Raw genomic sequence first — 10,202 nt, 5'->3', positions numbered from 1 at the left:
TGATCATCCGGAACCATTTGAGGTAGCAAGGTGTCTTCAGTATGCTCAGAGGGCTTCCCCACACTTGCACATTGCCCCCATGTTCTTCTCTTCTACTGCCTCTTGGTGAACTTCAGCCACAGTCTCATCAATAATGTCACACTGGAAGATAGAGTGGTCTTCCGGTGGGTGCTTCATAGCTTCATCTAGGTTGAAGCTCACTGCTCTTCCATCTATCTCAAATGAATATGTACCCGAGAAGGCATCCAATTTAAACTGCAAAGTCTTCAAAAATGGCCTTCAAAGCAAGATGGACGAAGGTCTTCCTGTATCATTAAGGGGCATCTCTAAAATATAGAAGTCAATAGGGAACGTCAACCCCTTAATGCTCACCAAGATGTCTTCCGCAATGCCAACCACTGAAATTATGCTCTTATCTGCCAAAACAAAACGTGCTACCGACCTTTTCATGGGTGGGAGCCTCAAAGCATCATATACAGATAATGGCATAATACTAACACATGCACCCAAATCGCACATGCAGTCAACAAATTGTACACCCCCTATAGTACCAGTAACCATACAAGGACCGGGATCACCACATTTCTCCTGTATAGCACCCATCAAAGCAGAAATAGAGCTACCCAAAGGAATAGTTTCTAAATCATGTATCTTATCCTTATTCATGCACAAATCTTTTAGAAACTTAGCATACTTAGGAACCTGGCGAATAGCATAAAAAAGGGGAATAGTTACCTCAACCTTTTTGAAAATCTCCACCATCTTGGGATCTAGCTCCACTTGCTCTTTAGTCCTCCTAGCAAGGTGTGGAAAAGGAATGGGAATGGCTTCTCTCACAACATCATCTTCCTTAGATACTCCATTCTTTGGTTGAGTAACTTCTTCTTCAACTACATCTCGTACCTCATCCTCTTCTTCAACATCTTCTACCTCAACAATGTCTTCAACTTGCATGTCTTCTCTTGAGCTTGGCTCCTCGGGACTCCTCTCTTGCAATGTAGTGCCGGACCTCAAAGTGATGGCATTAATTCCAATCTTGGGGTTGGGTAAAGGTTCAGAGAGAAGTGCACTAGATCTTGAAGGTTGATTGTTGGAGGTAGAGGGTGGATCCATACGGGTTATAAGGGCTTGAAGAGTGGAGGTAAGACCGGTGAGGCTAGAGATAAGTGATTTTTGAAGCTCTTTTTATCCTTGAAGGATGGAATGGAGTATTTTATCTTGGTTGGGAGAAGAAGGAGGGTAGGTAATTTGAGGGGCTTGTGGTTGGTTGTGTTGAGGTGCTTGAGCTTGCCTTTGGTGAGGTGTCCGGTAACTTTGGCCTTAATTTTGCTATTGGTATGGAGGATTTTGTTGATACCAGTTCTATTGATCGTTGTTGTTCCACCTTTGATTTCCACCATTGTCTTTGCCTCCTTGGTTGTAGTTGTCCCTCCATCCTTGGTTGGGATTGTCTTGCCAACCTTGATTGTAGTTACCACCTTGATTATAATTACCGCCTTGTTGATAGTATCCTTGATTCGGACGGTTGTAATAAGCATTGGTAGCCGCCAAGGTGTTGTCTTCTTGAAGTTGTGGACATTCATTAGTGTAGTGAGAATAACAAGTGCATATTCCACACACTCTTTGAGGGACTAACTATTGACATGGTTGCTGTGGAGGAAGCTGAGGTTGTTGTTGATTGAGTTGGAGCTGCTTCAGTATATTGGTCATCTCTCCCAGAGTCTTGGTGAGAGCAGTGGTCTCACTACTAGAAGAAACTTCCACAATAGCCTTGGGATGATTGTTCCTTTGCCTTGTATTTTGGGTAGACTCAGCTAGATTGGTGATCAGTTGCCACACTTCTGTCGCCGTCTTGTACTTTGTTAGAGAGCCATTACTTGCAGAATCTAAGAGGGTCTTGTCTTGAGGCTTCATGCCTTGGCAGAAATAGCTAATCAACACCAACTGGTCAATCTTGTGATGGGGACATGAGTCAAGGAGATTCCTGAAGCGTTCTCAATACTCGCAGAGAGTCTCTGATTCGCCTTGGATGATGCAGGAAATTTTCTTCCTCAATCTATCTGTAACCTCTGCTGGAAAGAACTTGTCTAGGAATTCCCTTCTGAGCAGATTCCAATTAGTAACAACAGCTTCTGGTTGAGTGTAGAACCACTCCTTTGCCTTTCCCTCAAGAGAAAATGGGAAGGCATATAACCAAATAGTAGCCTCATTCGCACCATGCCGCCTAGTAGTTGAACAAGCTGTCTGAAAATCTTTAAGGTGCTTGATAGGCTCTTGAGCAGGTAAGCCATGGAAGTTAGGCAGGAGATTGATCAATGCGGTCTTCAGTTCAAAATCCGCAGCCAAATTTGGATGACACGCTTGATATGGTTGCAGTGTAAAGTCCGGAGCTCCTGCTTCCTGGAGAGTAATCTTTCTAGGTTCTGCCATAGTATATGCACTTAAATCAATAGAAGAAGCGTCAATAGAATCAATAGAAGAGGAGCTAGTTTCTTCCTCAAATGACGCTTCAGACTCAACCTCAGATAAGACTGGTGAATTGGGCGAAACTCCTTTACCACCCTCAGAGGCTAACCGACGCCGAGCTCTCCTAATATGTGAAATAGTCTTTTCAATCTCAGGATCAAATGCGGCTAAGCTCGGATCCGGTAATGAACGCGTCATTCAATGAAAGAAACATAGAGCTCATGGTAATAAAATATATTAAGAAAATTTTAATAATAAAACTACTAATAAATAGAAAGCACATAAATAAAATCCCGGTATATATTTACACTTATGTGTATATTTGCACACAGTCCATATATACGCCCGTTCTTACATTATGATGCTACTATCTACTCAGTTTTTCGGTGACAAGAATGAATATCGGGTTCACCTTCGGTGGTTACCGTATGTGGTAAAGCTTGACGAGTTGGGCAATTATAGCTAGGGTTCAGCTGCATTGGCATGTTTGTATAGATTCATGTGTCAGGCGACCAACAGAAATATCACTAACTTGGTTAAACCACTTCAACTACTATAGTCTTGGATATTCTGGTGGTTTCTCACACTGAGACCTCATGGTTTTGACACATTTGCTTTTCCATTGGCATCCAGGTATTGTTTAATGTTTTCACGTTATACATGTTTATCTTAATGTATTATGTAACACCCTACCACATAGAGTCTTATGCTTAATAGTCATAAAATAGAGGTGGTGAGGTATTACGACCTCTAAAATAAAATATATACATATAATAATAACAATAATAGTTGAAGGAATATAATAATCGAGGAACCTTAAAAGAAAGCTTAAACAAAAGCGTGAAAAGCCACACGCTCACGTGAATGGTTACTTGCGTGTGAAGGTAAGAAGGACATAAGCATATAATAAGATCGGAGTGTCAAAGATATAAAACATTCAAGCTCCGGGCTCAACCCGCGAAGCCAAGGCTGGCCGGAGAATATTTATATACATATATACCATTCCAAGTACTAAAACACTCAAAATGAACCCTAGTTCTCCATCAAGCCTCTATGAAGCATAAAAGTGACGTATATAAAAGGAGAATTCTAGGCATATATATACATATACATAATAAAACACAAAAGCCCAAAGTCCCATCTTTGCTGTAATTGATATTCCAGACGCATAGCGAGGTGCCTCTTGACATGCATCTGAAAAACAATATTTGTATGGAATGAGAACCGGAGGTTCTTAGCATGGTAATGGTGCCCACATACATAATATATAAGATCCCGAAAAAGCCAGAGGCAATCCTTGAATTATAATACACGGTAAGCTATCTAAGGTTCCTAAGTGTAACTCAATTCTACTTATTCCCTTAGCTTCTCGCTTTCCTCCAGTCCTCCAAAACTATGGTGCACAGACAAGCAATATAGACAAAGCAAACACAAGTAGGATACAGATACATCAGGTAAGCATAATAATCACATAGGCAAGCCCAATTAATGCACAATTAAACAAAACACACATATGCATATGATGTATGCCTACCCTATGCCTGATGAGTCTCATATGTCGGTTATAAAGCCAACCCGACATGTCCGGTAGCTAACCCGGACATCGTCCTCTTGAAAACTGGTGAGCGGTACAGTACCACGATCCTCACCTGGTGAGCGATAAACCACCTCGATCCCCATCATCTGTGGGCAGTAAACCACCTCGATCCCCACAGACGTTTTCAATTGGAAAATAGCACACACGTGGGCGGTAAATAACCACGATCCCTACAAACACATTCATAACCCGTGGGTAGTAAACAATCACGATCCCTACATCCATCGCGACACTGGACAAGCGGTACATTACCACGATCCTTGGCAGGTCAAAACTCACATTCAAAACCACAATATTTTAAAATCTTGACCCAGAGTAAGTGGGACTAAGCCACAACTCTTGCATACTGCTCAGGCAATTCAAATCTCAAATCTCTTTTTCCTAAGGTTGCGAGAACCGGACCGACCGGTTTAGTAGTTTAATGGTCCAACCGAGGTTAAACCGTGGTTGAACCAGTTTAATTAAATATACACTAAAACTATATAAAAATTTAATATATAGTTTTAAATATACCAAATTTTCCTTGCTCCCCCTGGCTCTGTTCCTCCACAGGCTTCTTTTTTACTAAATTAATTGATTAAGCTACTTGCACAACTAAACTTTCCTGTTTTATTTTAATGAAAGTTTTAAAACCATATCAACAGATACTATGGAAAAAAGAAAACTGCATATCTAATTGAAACAAAGTTCTCACGTTTCTACAGTGACTTGAAATCTAAAAAGAATAAGAATATATAACTGATAATACCTCGAACCCAAATTTGACATGCTTAATCAGAACTAGTTAAAATATCAACACTATAACAACATGAGTTTGAGAAGTTTGAAAAAGTTGCTAACTAAACTAATATAACAGCCTCATTTATGATGTTTAAGTACTATGTTAATTTTTCAAAGTCTGATTCTAAACCTTGGCAAGCTTGCTTATCTCCCTAGGGTAATTGATGCAGTACTGCATATGCTCCATCAATTTCAACCTGTACCATCCAAACAAAACAAAACACTACATTGCAATTTACACAAATTCAAACAAATCACCCTCCATAATCAATGAGTCTCAATTCTTACAATAGTACAAAACACAAAATTACCGAAACTCAGAAAATAACAAACATATATTGAAAAAATTTATCACTAAACAAAATCAAAATGCACAAAAATAACAAATATAATGTTCTACAAAAAAAAACCAACATTAACATATATTTTTATTATATGAAATGAATTTAATTCAGAAAATCATTTTGTGATTGCATCTTTGGTGTACGAAATTGTGATCATCAATGGCGCCATCAACATGGTACGCTCAATTGTAATCTCAACTTTTTATCACAACTTCGCACAACTAACCAGCAAGTGCACTGGGTCGTCCAAGTAATAAACCTTACGCGAGTAAGGGTCGATCCCACGGAGATTGTTGGTATGAAGCAAGCTATGGTCATCTTGTAGATCTCAGTCAGGCGGATATAAAATAGTTATGGAGTTTTCGAAAATAAATAATAAAATAAGGATAGAAATACTTATGTAGATCCTTGGTGAGAATTTCAGATAAATGCATGGAGATGCTTTCGTTCCTCTAAACCTCTACTTTCCTGCTGTCTTCATCCAATCAGTCTTACTCCTTTCTATGGCTGGCTTTATGTAAAGACATCACCATTGTCAATGGCTACTTTTGATCCTCTCTGGAAAATGGTTCGATGCGCTGTCACTGCATGGCTAATCGTCTGGAGGCATCACCCTTGTCAATGGCTGCATCCTATCCTCTTGTGAAAATGGTCCAAATGCTCTGTCACAGCACGGCTAATCATCTGAGGTTCTCGATCATACTGGAATAGGATTCACCCTCCTTTTGCGTCTGTCACTACGCCCAGCACTCGCGAGTTTGAAGTTCGTCACAGTCATTCAATTCCAGAGTCCTACTCGGAATACCACAGACAAGGTTTAGACTTTCCGGACTCTCATGAATGCCGCCATCAATCTAGCTTATACCACGAAGATTCTGATTAAGAGATCCAAGAGATACTCATTCAATCTAAGGTAGAACGGAAGTGGTTGTCAGGCACGCATTCATAGGGAATGATGATGATTGTCACATTCATCTCATTCAGGTTGAAGTGCGAATGAATATCTTAGAAGCGGAATAAGTTGAGTTGAATAGAAAAACAGTAGTACTTTGCATTAATCTTTGAGGAACAGCAGAGCTCCACACCTTAATCTATGGAGTGTAGAAACTCTACCATTGAAAATACATGATAAACCACTATTTTATGGTTTATATTGTGTTTAATTGTGTGGTTTTGTCACGATCCTTGCCCACTTATTCATCAATTTAGCATGCATTTAGATTTCCTTCCTAAATTCAGTACATGTTTGAAAATTGGTTCCTAGAGACTTTAATTATTTACTTTTAATTCTCCTTTATTCCATTTGATGCCGTGATCTGTGTGTCAAGTGTTTCAGGCCCATAGGGCATGAATGAGATGGAGATTGGAGAGGAAGCTAGCAAAAATGGAAGGAACACAAGAATTTGAGGAGATAACCAGCGAGAAGTGACGCGATCGCATGGCTCACGTGACCGTGCGAAGGAGCGCAATTCGCAGTGACGCGACCGCATAACTTGCGCGGCCGCGCGGATTGGAAAGCGCAAGCGACGCGGTAGCATGGACGACGCGAACGCGTGGAAAGGAAAAAGCGCAAGCGACGCGTCCGCATGGACGACGCGATCGCGTGACATGTGCGATCTGCATAATCTGCAGAATCCGCTGGGGGCGATTTTGGACCTTATTTCGGCCCAGTTTTCGGCCTGGAACAGCATACTAGAGTCAGAGAATATGCAGAAACAACACACACATTCATTCAGCAGTTTTAGATCTAGTTTTTCACTCTCTAAGGTTTTTTCTCTCTAGTTTTTTAGAATTTTAATTTTCAATTGGTCTTAGCATTGGAACAGTGAGAAGAGTTATTTCCTCATCAAGACTTCATCATTCTAGTTTGTTCTCTTAACTTGTTTTTATTCTTCATTTTAATAAATTTTTAATTCACCAGCTTCTGCTTCCCATCAATACATAAGTAAAAGGTTCAGGCATGGCCGAATGGCCAGCCTCCAAAACGTGATCACAGGATCAAAATACAATCCAGGATTCAAAGATTTTAAATACAATAGTAAAAAGTCCTATTTATACTAAACTAGTTACTAGGATTTACAGAAGTAAGTAATTGATGCATAAATCCACTTCCGGGGCCCACTTGGTGTGTGCTTGGGCTGAGCTTGAAGTCTACACGTGGAGAGGTCATTCTTGGAGTTGAACGCCAGTTTTTTGTGCCAGTTTGGGCGTTGAACTCCACTTTGCAACTTGTTTCTGGCGCTGGACGCCAGAATTGGGCAGAGAGCTGGCGTTGAACGCCAGTTTGCGTCATCTTAACTTCGGCAAAGTATGGACTATTATATATTGCTGGAAAGCCCTGGATGTCTACTTTCCAACGCAATTGAAATCGTGCCATTTCGAGTTCTGTAGCTCCAGAAAATCCACTTTGAGTGCAGGGAGGTCAGAATCCAACAGCATCAGCAGTCCTTCTTCAACCTCTGAATCTGATTTTTGCTCAAGTCCCTCAATTTCAGCTAGAAAATACCTGAAATCACAGAAAAACACACAAACTCGTAGTAAAGTCCAGAAATGTGAATTTAACATAAAAACTAATGAAAACATCCCTAAAAGTAACTAGATTCTACTAAAAACATACTAAAAACAATGCCAAAAAGCGTATAAATTATCCGCTCATCAATCTTCCAAATAAAAAATCAGAAACTAACAAAATTAACCAAAATTAACTCAAACATGCAGCAGCAATTCAGAATATTAATCCCAGCAACTCAGAATCACAAAATCAGTATTATACTAACTTAGTAACACAAAATAGTAAACCCCGGCAACTCAGAATCATAGAATCAATATTATTAAAAAAGTTGAAAACAAGCAAAAATAAATTGAAGTACCGACAGCAAGGGAGAAAGAAACGGAGAAGGGAAGTGAGCTCAAACAGAGAGAGCCAGAGAGAGATCGAACAAGGAAGTGAGCTCGGACAGAGAGACAGTGAGCTTCGACAGACAATGACCGACGAACCCAGCAATCCTTCACGACAGCGACGCTAGGAGAGGAGGAACATCGAGAGGATGGCCGATCAGGCATTTCCACCAGCGACGATGGCACCCACGACGAGGAGAAGGGTTCGGTGATGAGTGTGAGTAATGGGTTTTAGATGGTGGCTAGTAGGTAGTGGGCTAGTGGCTGTTGGAACTTTGAAGACAAGAGAGGGAGTGAGGGGATCAGGGGACAAATTAGGGTTTTTTGAGTGAGAGAGGGAAGAATGGAAAGGGGGGTTTGGCCGTTTGGGTTTAACGATTCACGTTTCAGCTTCAGGCATTTAAATTTTTTTAAGCGTCAAAACGATGCCGTTTTGGTGGATTTTTGAATCCGGCACTTTCAAAAACCCGGCCGGTTCGACCGATTTTTTACCGATTTTTTGTAGCACAATTTTGGGGGAGGACCGGACCGGCCAGATGACTAGTTTTCGGTTAATCTGGTTGAACCGACCGGTTCGATCTGATTCCTTGCTTTTTCCTTTAAAACCAAAACACCACTTTGTAAGATTCACCAAAACCTTCAAAACAATTTTACTTAAAACCAATTCTTCTTTCAAAAGACAAAAGAAAATTATTTGTTAGTTAAACCCCTTGGCAAGGCCTCTAGACTTTAGGAGAACGACAACCAATCTCATTTCTTTAAATTCCTTAAAAATTCTTAAAATCATAGCTTCTTAATTTGAATTGATCAAAATAAAATTTAAACCAAAGCCAAATCATTCAAATCAAAACCAAATTATTTAAACCAAAAGTTCCAAACTAATCTCAAAACTAAAACATTTAAACCCAAACCGATTTCAGTTTCATTTTTAAATTTAAAACATTCCCAAAATTCTCATAAAATTTCGGCAGCACTTCCCCTAAAACTCAAAATTTGCCACTTTTCTCGGGTCCCATCCAAACCACTCAATCATCCAGAAATACATACATATATATAATCAATAAATCTCCATAACCTATCCTCATCATCACTCACTATCAATATTATTTATCACATTCATTATTCATTTCAAAGCTCATCATTATGATTCAATATCATTCATCAATCATCAATCATTTTCATCATCATTATCCACAATCATTAATAATCAATCATCATGCATTTCAACCACCCACTCAACAATTTCCAACGTCGAGTCACTAAATGTCAACCTTCCATATCATACAACTTATCCTATGGTCATCTACCTATGTTTTCACGAAATATTATGTATTCTTTACGAGAAACTGAAACCATACCTTGACCAATTCCTTCTTAAAACCACAAAGCACTTCAAAAGTCCTTTTCACTACCAGTTCCAAGTTCTAATTCCCTACTAAATAAGTTCAATTCAGCATCCAACACCACCAATCACTTCAAACCTCAAATATTTAATCTAACAATATACAATTTCATCATAATTCAACATAGGATTTACTAAATTGGAAATTTACCAAGGGTTAAGAGCTTCTTACCTTACCCACGGACTAATAGAACAACACCCAATAATTTTCACAAGCTAATTCGATCCTAAATCATTAATACATCGTAATTCTCAATTTCAACACTAATGAATTTCAAAACTGAAGAGGAAAAATCTGGGTGATAAAGATTGAATTTCTTACCAAATTGTTTAGTAAAATTTGTAGAGAATTCTGAGACAAATATGTAGCCACTGACGGCTCATCAATCGGAACTCGGGATTTAAAGTTACGTTGGATTGAAGATTTAGGTGAGGGTTTAGGTTTCACATGCTTTCTTCCCCCTTTGTCATGCAAGCTTCAGCATTTTTCATCAAATGGAAGGGAAGGAAGAGCTGAGCTCTTTCATTTAAGGGTGAGTTGGGCTGGGCCTTGGGCCCGGTTCGCTCGATTCGGCCCAATTTTGGGTCAAAACCTTTAAAATTAGTGTCAAAATTCATATTTTAATTATTTCTACTTCGTTAAACTATAAAATTTAATTTTTTAATTTTTTTAAATAATAATTAATTTATTAGTTAATTATTTACTAATTACTCG

This window comes from Arachis ipaensis, chromosome B03 (genome assembly GCF_000816755.2).
Source record: "Arachis ipaensis cultivar K30076 chromosome B03, Araip1.1, whole genome shotgun sequence".
In the NCBI taxonomy this organism is placed as follows: domain Eukaryota; kingdom Viridiplantae; phylum Streptophyta; class Magnoliopsida; order Fabales; family Fabaceae; genus Arachis; species Arachis ipaensis.
Note: the sequence above shows the minus strand (reverse complement) of the source record.